This window comes from Dermochelys coriacea, chromosome 11 (genome assembly GCF_009764565.3).
Source record: "Dermochelys coriacea isolate rDerCor1 chromosome 11, rDerCor1.pri.v4, whole genome shotgun sequence".
Lineage (NCBI taxonomy): Eukaryota > Metazoa > Chordata > Testudines > Dermochelyidae > Dermochelys > Dermochelys coriacea.
This window is the reverse complement of record NC_050078.2, coordinates 26,437,987-26,453,820: the sequence shown is the minus strand read 5'-3', so window position 1 is coordinate 26,453,820 and position 15,834 is coordinate 26,437,987.

Below are 15,834 nucleotides of genomic sequence, written 5' to 3'. Positions count from 1 at the left end.
TAAGAATCAGAATGAGAAATATAAGTTACAGAAAATCAGTATATTTTTCACTTGTATTTAAACATACGTTTTAACAAAAATCAAATTTCCCTTCTGTGTTACAGTTTTGACAGCAGTACGTGAATAGAATAAGAAATTATTATTCTGTGACATAAGAGTTCACATATATTATAGTTGCTAACCATACCATTGGTACTTCAGGCTAAAAGAGGCATTTTCCCCTTTGGTGTATTTTATTTTTATACATGAATCTGCAGTCATCAAAGTCCCCATCTACACGATGCTACAGAAAATGCAAGAGAAAGTAAAATGTGAATTTGCTCCTTTAATACCTTGATAAAAATATCTATAAACATAATGTTCATTCAAGGCACAGCCATGGGGACAACACCAAGGTATAAATATTTGACACAAATGAGCTCATTGCTACTTTTAAAATAAAATTATTTAAAATTGATTAAATAGATTTACCCCATATCCAGTTTTGCATACTTCTAGCAAAACTGAACCAGATTGTTAGTTTACTAGTACGAATGATACTCTTGGAACTTAGACAAAAAACAGGCATTGAAGAGTTTTGTAAAACATTTTTTAAACAGTATTAAATATAGAATGTAGATATGCAAAAGATCGATTACAAAATCATTAAGTCTATTTCTTTAACAAAGCAAAACTGTTCCTGAGTAAAAACATTCCCAAAAATTCTTTCAGAACACAAGTTTGAATAGCTCCAGAAATGGGAATTCACCACTGTTCTATAAATCAAATTTATATTATTGTTAAAAACTTTTTCTTGATGTTCATTCTAAATTATCACTCAATTTTATTCCATTAGCTCCAATTATTCTTTTCTGAACCATACTAAAAATCATCCCACTCCATTAGGTTCACTCCCGTAGAAGCCAATGGAAAATAGGAAGCCAGTCTCCACAGGTGTTTATAAATTAATTTAGTAAGCCATCAATTGCAAGGCATGCAGAAAACAGTTATCATGCAAATTGTGGCAGTTACTCCAATTACACATATTATTTCCTTTAGTTTTTTCCCCACGTCAGTACATCCAAGCTTTATATTTGTATTTAATTTGTATTTGGGGTCCTGACCGAAAAGGGGGCAGTGGGATGGGGTGGGTGGGTCGCAAGATTTTTTTGCTGTTGTCTTCAGAGCTGGGCGGCAGCTGTTGGCCACGCATCCAGCTCTGAAGGCAGTGCCCCACCAGCAGCAGCGCAGTAATAAGTGTGGCAATACCATACCAGGCCATCTTTACTTCTGCACTGCTAGTGGCAGTGGCTCTGCCTTCAGAGCTGGGTTCCCAGTCAGCAGGTGCTGCTCTCCGGCCTTCCAGCTCTGAAGGAAGCACCGCCACCAGCAACAGTTCAGTAGTAAGGGTAGCAATACCGCAACTCCCCTACAATAACCTTGCGAACTCTCCCCTCAACTCCTTTTTGGATCAATTACAATTGACAACTACAATTACAACACTAGGAAATTTCAGATTTAAATATCTGAAATCATGAAATTTACAATTTTTAAAATCTTATGACCGTGAAATTGACCAAAATGGACCATGAATTTGGTAGGGCCCTATACACGAGCCAATCCTGCAAACAGGTCCATAGTAAATCCCTTAATCCCAATTGCAGTCCAATTGATTTAATTTGAAATCTCTCTGGGAATAAGGGTCCAGGCTTGTCGACACTTAAAACGCTACAGCAGCACAACTGCACCGCTGTAGCACTTCAGTGAACATACTACCTATGCTGATGAGAAAGCCTCTCCTGTTGGCACAGAGAATCCATCTTCCCAAGAGGTGGTAGTTAGGTCAACAGGAGAATTCCCCTGTTGACTTAGAGCTGTCTACACCACGGGCCAGGTTGATTTAAGTGCATCACTCAATAATATGTTTTTTCACACCCCCGAGTGATGTAATTATGCCAACCTAATTTCCTAATGTAGACCAAGCCTCTGTCTTTGCAGATCCTTTTATAGGATCAAGGCCACATGCAGCATCAAACCTAACAAATATTTAACAGACTTATGAAGTAAAATAAAGGATACTGTAACTTTTGCTTTACAATAAAGAAAGTCAACTTAGATGCAATGACACAGCCATGTTTTCCTAGAAGAAAATAAATTCCTGTTTTTTTATTAGCTATATATTTCAAAGTTCATTTAGTATGAAATTTCTTTGGAAATTAATCAATTTAAAAATATTGCACTCTGTACTCACAGAATCACATTCCCTCTGTGCATCCCTGTACATATGAACCTAGAACCTCGAAGAGTTCTCTCCTGGTGACAGAGTACACTTTGTACCTTACAATATGGCTATAACGGCATAGTCGCACTGTTGTAAGGTGCGCAGTGTAGACATAGTCAAGTGATTTAATTATCTAGCAGAATCCTTTTGCTAAACTGTGAAGCCAATAAATACTATCATATTTGGTAACTCTTGTGCATTTCTGAACTATTAGGTATCCATACTATTCATTGATTAGGACTTGCACAATAGAGGATTGTTAAAGAGTCATTATAGCAGTGTTTCAGAGTAGCAGCCGTGTTAGTCTGTATTCGCAAAAAGAAAAGGAGTACCGGTGGCACCTTAGAGACTAACAAATTTATTAGAGCATAAGCTTTCGTGAGCTACAGCTCACTTCATTGGATGCATTTGGTGGAAAAAACAGAGGAGAGATTTATATACACACACACAGAGAACATGAAACAATGGGTTTATCATACACACTGTAAGGAGAGTGATCACTTAAGATAAGCCATCACCAGCAGCAGGGGGTGGAAAGGAGGAAAACCTTTCATGGTGACAAGCAAGGTAGGCTAATTCCAGCAGTTAACAAGAATATCAGAGGAACAGTGGGGGGTGGGGTGGGAGGAGAAATACCATGGGGAAATAATGACAGGTTTCAGAGTAGCAGCCGTGTTAGTCTGTATTCGCAAAAAGAAAAGGAGTACTTGTGGCACCTTAGAGACTAACAAATTTATTAGAGCATAAGCTTTCGTGAGCTACAGCTCACTTGCTGTAGCTCACGAAAGCTTATGCTCTAATAAATTTGTTAGTCTCTAAGGTGCCACAAGTACTCCTTTTCTTCATGGGGAAATAGTTTTACTTTGTGTAATGACTCATCCATTCCCCGTCTCTATTCGAGCCTAAGTTAATTGTATCCAGTTTGCAAATTAATTCCAATTCAGCAGTCTCTCGTTGGAGTCTGTTTTTGAAGCTTTTTTGTTGAAGTATAGCCACTCTAAGATCTGTGATCGAGTGACCAGAGAGATTGAAGTGTTCTCCAACTGGTTTTTGAATGTTATAATTCTTGACGTCTGATTTATGTCCATTCATTCTTTTACGTAGAGACTGTCCAGTTTGGCCAATGTACATGGCAGAGGGGCATTGCTGGCACATGATGGCATATATCACATTGGTAGATGCGCAGGTGAACGAGCCTCTGATAGTGTGGCTGATGTGATTAGGCCCTATGATGGTATCCCCTGAATAGATATGTGGACAGAGTTGGCAACGGGCTTTGTTGCAAGGATAGGTTCCTGGGTTAGTGGTTCTGTTGTGTGGTGTGTGGTTGCTGGTGAGTATTTGCTTCAGATTGGGGGGCTGTCTGTAAGCAAGGACTGGTCTGTCTCCCAAGATCTGTGAGAGTGATGGCTCGTCCTTCAGGATAGGTTGTAGATCCTTGATGATGCGTTGGAGAGGTTCTAGTTGGGGGCTGAAGGTGATGGCTAGTGGCGTTCTGTTGTTTTCTTTGTTGGGCCTGTCCTGTAGTAGTTGACTTCTGGGTACTCTTCTGGCTCTGTCAATCTGTCTCTAGCTTTCATCCAGATCATACCACTCGATCCATTGTCTACAGCCAAGCGCTACGATATAACCGCATTTGCTCCAACCCCTCAGACAGAGACAAACACCTACAAGATCTCTATCATGCATTCCTACAACTACAATACCCACCTGCTGAAGTGAAGAAACAGATTGACAGAGCCAGAAGAGTACCCAGAAGTCAACTACTACAGGACAGGCCCAACAAAGAAAACAACAGAACGCCACTAGCCATCACCTTCAGCCCCCAACTAAAACCTCTCCAACGCATCATCAAGGATCTACAACCCATCCTGAAGGACGAGCCATCACTCTCACAGATCTTGGGAGACAGACCAGTCCTTGCTTACAGACAGCCCCCCAATCTGAAGCAAATACTCACCAGCAACCACACACCACACAACAGAACCACTAACCCAGGAACCTATCCTTGCAACAAAGCCCGTTGCCAACTCTGTCCACATATCTATTCAGGGGATACCATCATAGGGCCTAATCACATCAGCCACACTATCAGAGGCTCGTTCACCTGCGCATCTACCAATGTGATATATGCCATCATGTGCCAGCAATGCCCCTCTGCCATGTACATTGGCCAAACTGGACAGTCTCTACGTAAAAGAATGAATGGACACAAATCAGACGTCAAGAATTATAACATTCAAAAACCAGTTGGAGAACACTTCAATCTCTCTGGTCACTCGATCACAGACCTAAGAGTGGCTATACTTCAACAAAAAAGCTTCAAAAACAGACTCCAACGAGAGACTGCTGAATTGGAATTAATTTGCAAACTGGATACAATTAACTTAGGCTCGAATAGAGAGGGGGAATGGATGAGTCATTACACAAAGTAAAACTATTTCCCCATGGTATTTCTCCCTCCCACCCCACCCCCCACTGTTCCTCTGATATTCTTGTTAACTGCTGGAATTAGCCTACCTTGCTTGTCACCATGAAAGGTTTTCCTCCTTTCCACCCCCTGCTGCTGGTGATGGCTTATCTTAAGTGATCACTCTCCTTACAGTGTGTATGATAAACCCATTGTTTCATGTTCTCTGTGTGTGTGTATATAAATCTCTCCTCTGTTTTTTCCACCAAATGCATCCGATGAAGTGAGCTGTAGCTCACGAAAGCTTATGCTCTAATAAATTTGTTAGTCTCTAAGGTGCCACCGGTACTCCTTTTCTTTTTATTATAGCAGTGGTATCCCTTCACCTGGAAAACTGTACTCACTTCTCATCACTTGATCTCAAAAAGGATACAACAGAAATTCAAGGGGTTCAGAGACAAGCAACAAGAATGATCTAGAGACATGAAATAGCTTCATATGAATAGAGATTTGGACAGTTTACTTTAGGGAAGAGAAATAAGAAGCGACATGGGAAAGTATACAAAACGATGGATAATACAGAGGAAGTACACTGAGTACAGTAAAACTTCACAGTTACGAACACCAGAGATACAAACTGACCAGTCAATCACACCCCTCATTTGGAACCAAAAGTACACAATGGGGCAGCAGCAGAGACAAAAAAAAAAAAAAAAAAAAAAAAAAAAAGCAAGCAAGCATATAAACACAGTATTGTGTAAAACGTATACTAAAAAAAATAAATAAAGGAAAAGCCACATATTTATTCCGCATAGTAAAGTTTCAAAGCTGTATTAAATCAATGTTCATTTGTAAACTTCTGAAAGAACAACCACAATGTTTTATTCAGAGTTACGAACAACCTCCATTCCCGAGATGTTCGTAACTCTGAAGTTCTCCTGTATATCTATTTCCCCCTTCTCAGAACATCATAATAATGCAGTCTAAAAGGCAGCAAATCTAGAATTTTATTTTATTTTTAAACACAAGTAGCATGTGGAGTTCATTGCCACAAGACAGCACTGAGGCCAAGATGAGGCCATAAGAAAAAGTAGCCCAGTAATGACAGGACTAGCCTGGATCTTGGAAATCATTTACTGACTCAATCTGTAATATCGGAATAAATAGCACTTCCCTACTTCACAAGAGTGTTGTCAGGATAAACATGCTAGGGGGACACCCTTTGCTGCTTTTGTGGGCCAAGCAAATTGCACCTAGCAGGGGTTCTCTTATATTCCTTATTTCCCACGCTCACAAACTCTGTGCATCACCCTCCCTTGGCCACCACATCCATCATGCCATGGGATCTATGCCCCCCTCCCCATATCATCGTCCTTCATTCTCCATCCTCATGACAGAAGCGCTGTGTGACTCCTCCCCATTTCCATTCCCCCTCCTCTGGATCTCTGCCCCTCCCTCATCTTCACTCCAGGCATCTTCTGCAACGCCTACCCAGTCACCCAATTCCCCGCTGTTTTGGTCCCTGCTTCCTTCATCATCACCGCTTCCCGACCCTCCATTCCCTCGAGGATCCCTGCTTTGCTCCCCTCACACCTGCACCCACTCTCCCTCTGGGTTCGTGCTTTCCTCCTCATCACTAAGTCCACTTTGTCCCTTATACTCCACTCCAGGTCTATGCTTGCCACCCCACACAATCCCTGCTGCTTCCACCCACCCACTGTTGTCCCTTCTGGGTTCCCGCTTCCCCCACATCAAATAAACTCACTCTGTAAAGTTCTCTTATTTCTGTTGGAGTCCAGGTATGTACAATCTCCCCATGCAGCAAGTTAAGCTGCTTCTTCTGATATGTTTAGGTAGCAACAGAGGCTCGCAGGGAGAATCCTTTGCCTGCGGAGTGAGGCAGTCCTGTGAATCAGGCTTTTCCAGTGTGCCAATTTGCGCCAAAATCAGTTGGATTGTGCCCACTGATGTCTAGAAGATTCTTTGAAATTCTGGAATGGATGGAGGCAGAGCTCAAAATCTATCATGTTAAGGCAAACTAATGCCATCGAGTTGAGTATTAGACCTCGCTTCATTTGGCCAGTTAAAGTTTGCTGCTCAGATATCGCAATAATGGAGAACATACAAGTACAGTATCTAAGATAAAGATCTTAGCAGGGGAAAAAGAGGACTGGACATTTGTAAGAATAAATACAAACATTCAGAGTTAAGAGACTGATCAAAAAACAAAAGCTAAAAATAATAATAATCCCCCCCCCCAAGAGGTTTAGAAGAGATATAAACATTAATGCTGCAGGGCATAGGCCAACCTCTAATAACAGAGATCAGGAAGAAACTATCTCTATGGTCAAACTGCTCTACAACCAATTACTGTTGGAATTTGTGTACCTCTGATTCTGCCCATTGCCAGAGACAGCATATTTTACTAGATGGACCAATGGTCTGTCCTAGCATGGCAATTCCTTGCAGAAAACTTGCATGACGATATACTGATAGAGGCCCGGATCCTGCATTATGATTTACTGATGAGGACCCTATTCCAGATGGAATCCCATTGTCATTAGGGTTCGGCATTGAGGCCTTAAACATCATTTGCTCTCAAGTAAGAGGTATTAATGACAAGCTGAAGTGCCCTTCCTTAAGACTTTTGCAGTCCCAGGTGCAAATTCATCAAAAGGATTGATCATCTTACATGATTGTCACTGGAGACAAATTAATGACTTTGCATTCATGTCCTTTACATCTACATTTTGATTATTTCAACCAAAACAGTGATAGTTAAGAAGCTTGTGAAATATTTTTCAATTTCTATTTTTCTAATAGAAAACCAAAAATCACTCCGTAAATATAGATATTATATATAAGCAAATCTGGTGTTTAAAAAATACTAAACTAGTTTCCTGTAAACAACAAAAGCTGTAAGTTACCACTCAAATTCTTATTTATATTTTACTAGTTTCAATAGAAAATAATGAAGTAGGCATGTCATATTAATTAAAATTCTCTAAAGAACAAATGTATTCAGGATCATTTTGATGAACCTGAAACTTTGTTCCAAGGTTTGAAAAACAAAACAAAAAAACGTGAAAAGAAAAGGAGTACTTTTGGCACCTTAGAGACTAACAAATTTATTTGAGCATAAGCTTTCGTGAGCTACAGCTCACTTGAGCTACAGCTCACTTCATTGGATGATATGAGCTGTAGCTCACGAAAGCTTATGCTCAAATAAATTTGTTAGTCTCTAAGGTGCCACAAGTACTCCTTTTCTTTTTGCCAATACAGACTAACACGGCTGCTACTCTGAAACCTGTCAAAAAAAACATATATTTTGCCAATGCTGATTCAGTAGAAAATAGATTGAAAATTATGAGTATTATTGATATTTGAAGTTAAGTGAATCATAGGTGTAAATAATATACTATTGGTTGTTTACAGATTTATTTTCTTGGTGTAGAATATTTATTAAATTATTCATTCTGATAATTAAAAAGTTACTTATGAAAAACAGGTAGCTCCTGTGTACTATCATCACTTTACTAGGATAAAAATGCATACAAATTACTTTTTAAACTCCAGATTTACAATGATTTTGTGCTTTAATTTCCTTTATATTCTTTCAGGGATCTCAAACTTAAATCACCATGAGGGCCACATGAGGACTAGTACACTGGCCCGAGGGCCGCATCACTGAAACTTTTTCATTAACGATACAAAAGTATAGTAAAAAAATGGAGGTCGGGGGAGAGATAGGCGGGCCACAGGAAATAACTCCTATGCGGCCCGTGGGTTGCATGTTTGAGACCCGTGGCTTAGAGCATGTATATTAATTATATTAATTTGTGTGTACAGTTTCCTAGTAGAATATTTAATTCAAATACATATTTGTATTGACAAGCAATGGTAAAGACTGAACAATAATTTTTCAGTCTTAGCTACAGAACAGTGCAATGTCAAAAAAAAAAAGTTACAGTATGAGCAACAAAGATGTTATTTTATGTACAAGTGCAAAGCTAAGTATTCAAAGTGTGAATATTTTCCTAAATGGATTATAAGGTGATTAAGTATTTGCTATTTAATATAAATGGAATGTCTGCTTACCTACTCTTTGGATCTTTTCATGGTTAGAACAGTTTATTTTACAATATCTTCTCAAAGTCAGAAGTCATGCAAAATTCAGATTTAGGACCTGATCAACCTCCAATTTAAGTTAATGAATATTTTACCACCAACTTCAATGAGAGCAGATCAGGCCTTTTACATTTCTTCTTAGTATGAATATTTCACATACATATACTTTAGTACACAGTATCAAGTACAATGTTCAAATGAAGATGCCATATAAATAACAACAGTATTGAGGTACATTCTATAGAAATGCAGTAATAGCAATTCTACATAGCCAAGATATTATAATGAACAATGTCTTCTTTAAAAATGCCATAACAGAGATGCTATAAGTATACCAACTGACAGACGAAACACAATAAACAATGTAACTGCAGACTAGCCAGTACATCCTGCACAGAATTATAGGCAAGTTTAAGAATTAACCACTTAGCAAGTGATTTTACTGGTTTTAAAAATATTCCAATGTAACCTTTAAAAACAACATAGCGCACTATCAGCACTATCAGATTGGAATACAATGTATTAAATTAAAATAAATCTATATTATTACTTCATAAACTTAAAAAAAGATTGTAACAAACTAATCGTAAATTGTTAAATTTTCCTCTATTAAAAATAGAACTACAGTATATGCTCATGCTGAATTGAGAAGGGGGACTTCATAGTTCTGAAGATCTAAATCATCTTATCAGAGAACAGTAAAAGCCAGTTTATATTTGGACCATAGCCTATGCGCTGACTAAGTTAAATGTATTTTGACATCTGCTAAAAACAAATACTCTGCAATCCTAACTTAGGCAAAATTTCTACTCAAGTCAGTGGGAATTTGTCCCCAGAAGAACTTGAACCATAACACAAATTATTTTTTCAATACCACCAACTATCACACCCAAGTGTAAACCAAAATTTTTAAATCCCAATAAATGTATATAGGCCTTTTATGTATGAAATAAAAATTAAAAAAATATAGAGTTTAAGAGCAGTGTATTGGGGGAGGAGAGGAACCATAGGCTATCATACTAGTTCCATAATTTCTGGTAATTATTTGAAGCTGGCATGAACATATTGATATTTAGTAAACTGAACACTATAGCTTTAATTGAAGTTTGAATGTTATAAACAGTTAGATGTCTGGCTTGCATTCTAATACCATCAGCAGAACGGGAAGTATAAACAATCCTTTTAACTAGATTACAGATTCTAAAATGGTTCTTCATCAAGAACTTCTGTGAGACAAAATGTTAAAAGGAGGAAAATATTTTCCAATAGTGGGGTTTTTTTTGTTTAACTCTAACCTTTACTAAGACAGTTCTAAACTGGAGTTTGATGTCACATTATTTTCTGAGAAAAAAAGATCTTTAAGTTTTCCAATAAGGGCTATCCTGGAGAAACTTGATCTAATCCTTCAAAACTTAAATAAAACTTTTCAAAAGAGCACTACAAAACAGAACATTTTTCAAATGCTTTGTTCTGTCCTTCAAAATGGAATGCTTTATTAAACTTTGAAATATTAACATAGCCTAGTTTTGAAATAATTTCTTATTTCAAAGAGTGTTGAGTCAAATACAACATAATTAAATTATGTCATTATCAACATTTCCACTTTTTCAAATCTTCACTGTCAAACAAAATTCATGTTTTATCCCATGAAACAACCATAGTGAAACTCAGAAACTCCCAAACAGGAAATTCTATACTGACAAAATCCAGAGTTTATCACAAACATCTGAAAACTTTATAATCTTCATCATGGATGACTCTGCTCATTTACTGTTTATAGCATGATGTTATCTTAGTAAAAGCACTAGATACATAAAAATTCTTCCCTTCTATTAAGACAAATAGTTAGAGATTTCAGGCCCTGATCCTGAAAAGATTTACTTGCAGGCTTAACTTTACACAGATAAGCAATCTCGCTCAAGTCAATAAAATTGAGCACATCCATAAGGCTCTTCAGGATGAGACCCTAATAACATCATTTAAAATGGTTAAACATATGTTAATCTCAATCACATTCTTGGTAGTAAAAATATCTAAGAAAGGCTAAAACACATCAGTTGTTTTATGTAGCTGGTACCTTGTACGGCCACAATCCCATGAAGACAAACACGTGCCATTCAGTGGGATGTATAAAATTAGGTATATTTCTAAGTCCTTGAAGGATCAGGAACTGTACAAATGCATACACACTTCGTTTAAAGGAAAACGAAATACAAAAGTTATTAATATTCCACAGTAGCTTCAAATGGATTAAAATAATTTAAACATTGGCAAATTAAAATTTCATTGAAACCTATGAAAAAATGGAAGTATTATAAATGGATATTAAAATTAATCACATTTATTATATAGATTTATGTTTAACTTCTATTATACTGATCAATTCTATTTTTCTCCTAGTTATCCTTACATTTGTTTCCTTTGGCAGCAATGTGTGTGGCAACATTATTGCAAGTTTCTCTTTATCTAAATGTTGAGAATATCACCATTTGATCCAGAAGGATTTGTAGTGCAAACAGTTGAAAACTGTTCTGGTTCCCCAACTTGGGAATTCCCCTTCACTCTTAGAGTAGCCAGGCTAGTTATGCAATGACTGAAAGACCCTAAAACTGAAGCTTCAATTTTCATTTCAAATAATTGTAAAGTTCTTTGATAAGTCACAAAAGCAACTTCTGATTTAAATGCTTAGGTTAATTAAAAGCTACAATTGTCTGAAAACCTGAGAATTTTAATCTTTACAAATACTGGGTCTGACTCTCTTCCCACTCTGGAATAAAACAAATAAAATGAATAATCAGCTCTGCAGGGTTTAGTTACCAGCAATTGTGTTAACTAATAATTGTTTTTAAACTTACTGTACACTTGTGTTTAAATCATTGCTGTAGAGGAAAATTAACTAAGCTATAGTAAAATGATCACAGTGCATTCCACATCTTAACCCCAGACAAATGAATGAAATCCTTTATCTTCTGTTCTAATGGAAATTAATATAAACTTCTAAAAGAATTTTCAAAAATCTCACCTATTCAGTTTTTAAAGACATTAGTGTTCATAAAAAGAGTGCCAACCTGACAGGGTTGAATCCTCTTTCTCTCCAGAAAACTGAAGTAGTGCCAGCAATTCAAAAGCTTCTCTGAACTGCTGTGACAACGTGCCTCCATCCTATTTTTGATGAACCACCCCTATTGATGAGAGGGGCATTCATACCACCTCCCATAATTTATTCCTTAGTCACTCAGATGAGAAAGACAGGAAGTAATGTAGATTTTTGTGATGTGGACACCTGTCATTTAGGAGCTGAACTGAGATGGTCAACACATTTGAGAAAGGTCAATGACTAGTTATCACATGGTAGTGACTTTGGTTCCTGTTGCTGGATTCAAGTCAACAATCTAGATATGAAAGACTCTGTACTCCATTACCAACTCCCTGAGCCATACAGTTTTCTTTAAAAAAAACAAAAAAAAAAACCTTCAGCCATCATAACCAGAAATTAGATTAAGAATAATTTAAGAAATGTTTATACACACACAAATGCATATATACATGCAACTTCATAATTATCTTACACTTCACTCTGTTTAGGCAGCTTTAGCAAAGAAGCTAATGAATTCATGAGTGTAAGGCCTGAAACTCCCTCTCACTTTTAGGTGGTTAATCTAAAAATAGATACTATATAAATGTAATTAACAATCAAAGAATGATTTGGGATCAAAACTGCTAAAGTTAGTTAAAATATTAGCACAACTTATTTGCATTAACTGTACTTAAACACTGAAACCCCTTAAGTATTACAGGAGAGAGATCCGAGTCTCCAACCTTTTTGTACAATTTCATGTTCCTTTTAATAACTAATGTGTATTTTGGTTCTTATACAGGCTAAATTAACATCATTGGCAGCTGTACGAGTAATATTACTCCAGGTAACAGTTTGAAAAAAAAATATTTACAGACACTAACAAATGAAAAGTAAAGAAGGCTCTCTATTATGAGCTGTGTCTTGCTCATGTTGAAGTGACTGTCAAAACTCTCATTGATTTAAATGGAAACAGAATCAGGGAATGCAGTTTCAAAAGCTTCTCTGACTAAGGGCCCGAGTCTCAATTTCCAAGTGACTTAAATTCTTATCTCCTAAGTCTCATTGAAAGTCAATGAGATTTTGGCTTCTAAGTGTCTAAATCACTTTGAAAATGATATGTAGGCATTTTTGAAAATTTTACCCTAGGCCATTTATAACTAAGGCCCCTATTCTGAAAACTGCACTTGTGGGCTCTTACACTGCATGAAGCCCCACTGAAGTCAATGCAACTCCACATGGGCACAAAGGTCTACCAACAAAGAGTAGCTTGCAGGAGTGAGGTCAAGGACTCAATGCTGATTCACAAGCTAACATTGTAGTTACTGGCTGTGTTCAAGCGACCAGTTCCTGAACGCTGATCTCCTTACATAAAATCACTGTGAAGAATATAGCGAAACAGTCTATTAACAGATTAGTAACAAAAAGCCTCAGTGAAAAACAAGACAGACAGTTTTTTTTGTTAGTAAAGTTGTTAATGATCCCACAAAGGCTCAGTTTTTCCTAAGAGATTCAGAGAACACTAAACTCCCAATGAAGAGAGCAAGGGTCACTGCTTTACAAAAACATTTACACCTGATTAAATGAAGATCAACATAAACATACCTAAAATAACTAGCAAACCAATAAACTGATCACTAACTTAGTACTGGATAAGCAAGAAAAGACCCATCATTTTGAATTTAAAAATATCGAGGTACAGGTCTGGCCTGAACAAGATCTTTAAATGTTTTCCTTGTTGTTAATCTAGTATATCTTATATATAGTTATTGTAGATTGCTTATAAATTCAAAATTAACTCTCCAGACACACGTTTTTGGTAAAGAAAATAAATAAGAGATAAAAAATAATTACTAATGTTGGATATACAAATGATCCAGTTAAGCAATAGGGAAAAATACATAAATGTTCCTCAATGCCTAAAAAGCAATCAAGAATCTTGACTACTTTCCTATGATTCTACCACAAAGACTTAAAAACAGAACAAAAAAAATTCCTACTTAGTAATAATTGTTGGTTCCTAACAGTTTCCCATAATTCCAGTTGACAGATGCAGTTCTTGGAAAAATACTGAATATTTCATATTATGGCAGCATCCTGAGAACCCCTATTAGAGTTAAGGCCTTCTTGCAGTATAGTGCACTATAGGCCACAGAAATAGACTGTCCTTGCTCTGAATGGATTATTATCTAACGCCTTGGACCTATATTCCACAAGATAAGCCTCAGTGAAACCAGTGATGGTCTGCCAGCACAGACCTGACTGTAGGATCAGGGCCTAAGAAAGCTGAGGTTTCAAACACAGTTCCTCTCTATGGAGAAGAATCTATCAAGATATTGGGTTAACAAATCAAAACTGGGATTTTAGAAATTTTACTCAATTTTTTACTGAGCAACCAGTTTAAAAAATGTAATTTACATATTTTTTAACATTAAACCAATAAAGGAAGTGTAGCCCTGTGTCATAAATAACGAATTGTCCATCTGAATATCTGTGTTTGCACAATAAATTGCAGATCGACTTGAAATAATACTGATATTGGGGAAATAATCTTCAACATAGTATAGGTTTATATGTACAGATAAAACATCAACGGTAACTCAGAGTAAGAACATAACTACTTGATGACAGGTTGGTATGAAACATGAAAAAATGTTATTCCTGGATAAGCTTTAGTTGTGTGTTTCCAGTGTTCCTGTAGTAAAATAGACAACCACAGTTTTCAAGAATGAGCTCCTATATATATTTGCTGATCTTTAAAAGAATATTACTTTACAAATTTCATTTTTTAAATAGTTTGAATATAGCAAGTTGTTTTGTCTTCATGAGTTAAATAGAAAACTAAAAGGAAGACAATTCTACAAACTATAGTAACATTTGCTACTCCAATCTCTTCTCACAATATTTGTCAAGTATCCTTCTAATTTAATTTATTTTTCTCCAATCCTTTCCAACCTGATCAAATTGCTGTTTTCATATTGCCAGCTTGATCATGAAATTGCTGCTTTAAACAAACTATTTTTTGATGATGCAAATTATGGGATCAGAACATAATAAAGCATTACAAGTGAAGGCTTTTTTGTGTTTTCCTCTTCAAATAAGGGATAAAGATGCATATATCAAGCTGAATCCCATTTTACTGAGATGCCCCACTGAAATGCACAATCCCCTGGCCTACCTCACAGTCCAGAAATATTCTTGCATTATTTTCTAAATTAATAGCACATAGTTCTCTTTTTTAAAGACCAGTTACATGAAAAACAAACACAAATTATTTGCAGACAAGTTTTTTTTTTAAATCAAGTGTCCTTCTTGTAAAAGAGATGACATTGAAATATAAAACAAATTTATTATTAACTCCTAAACTCTTTCTTATGGATTTTTAGACTCCTAAAAGGACTTTTCTGATGTTTTCCTGAAAATTATTCAGACGTTTTATTGTCAACCTAAGCTATACAAAACTCAGATTTTTTGACATGTGAATCTTACATTAATAAGAAACTGGTTAGTTAAAACTGAAAGAGGTACCTAAGCCAGACAACTATTTAGTGCAGCACAAATACTGCTGAAAAGTTTGGGCCTTCCTATCAGAAAACCATGAAAAAAATTAATATACAAATTTTAACAAGAGTGTTTATTCTAACTAAGTATGGAAATGATTTATTGCATAGGCCTGATCTTGCTAATATTTACATATAAGAGTATTACATATAGTGCCATATTAGGACTACTCAGATGCTTAAAGTTAAGCAAGTACATAAATCTTTGTAGGATCAGGGCCTTAATGATTATGTAACTAAGTTCAGTTATTCAGATGTTAACGATAGTAACATGCAACTACACAAAACAAAGACAGATGATAAATTCCAAACGGGTTTTCAGCTCCATATTATTCTTTCTGTCTTTTGAATTTCCTATTTTGACATAGGAAATACAAACACTTTTGAAAGAAATATAAAT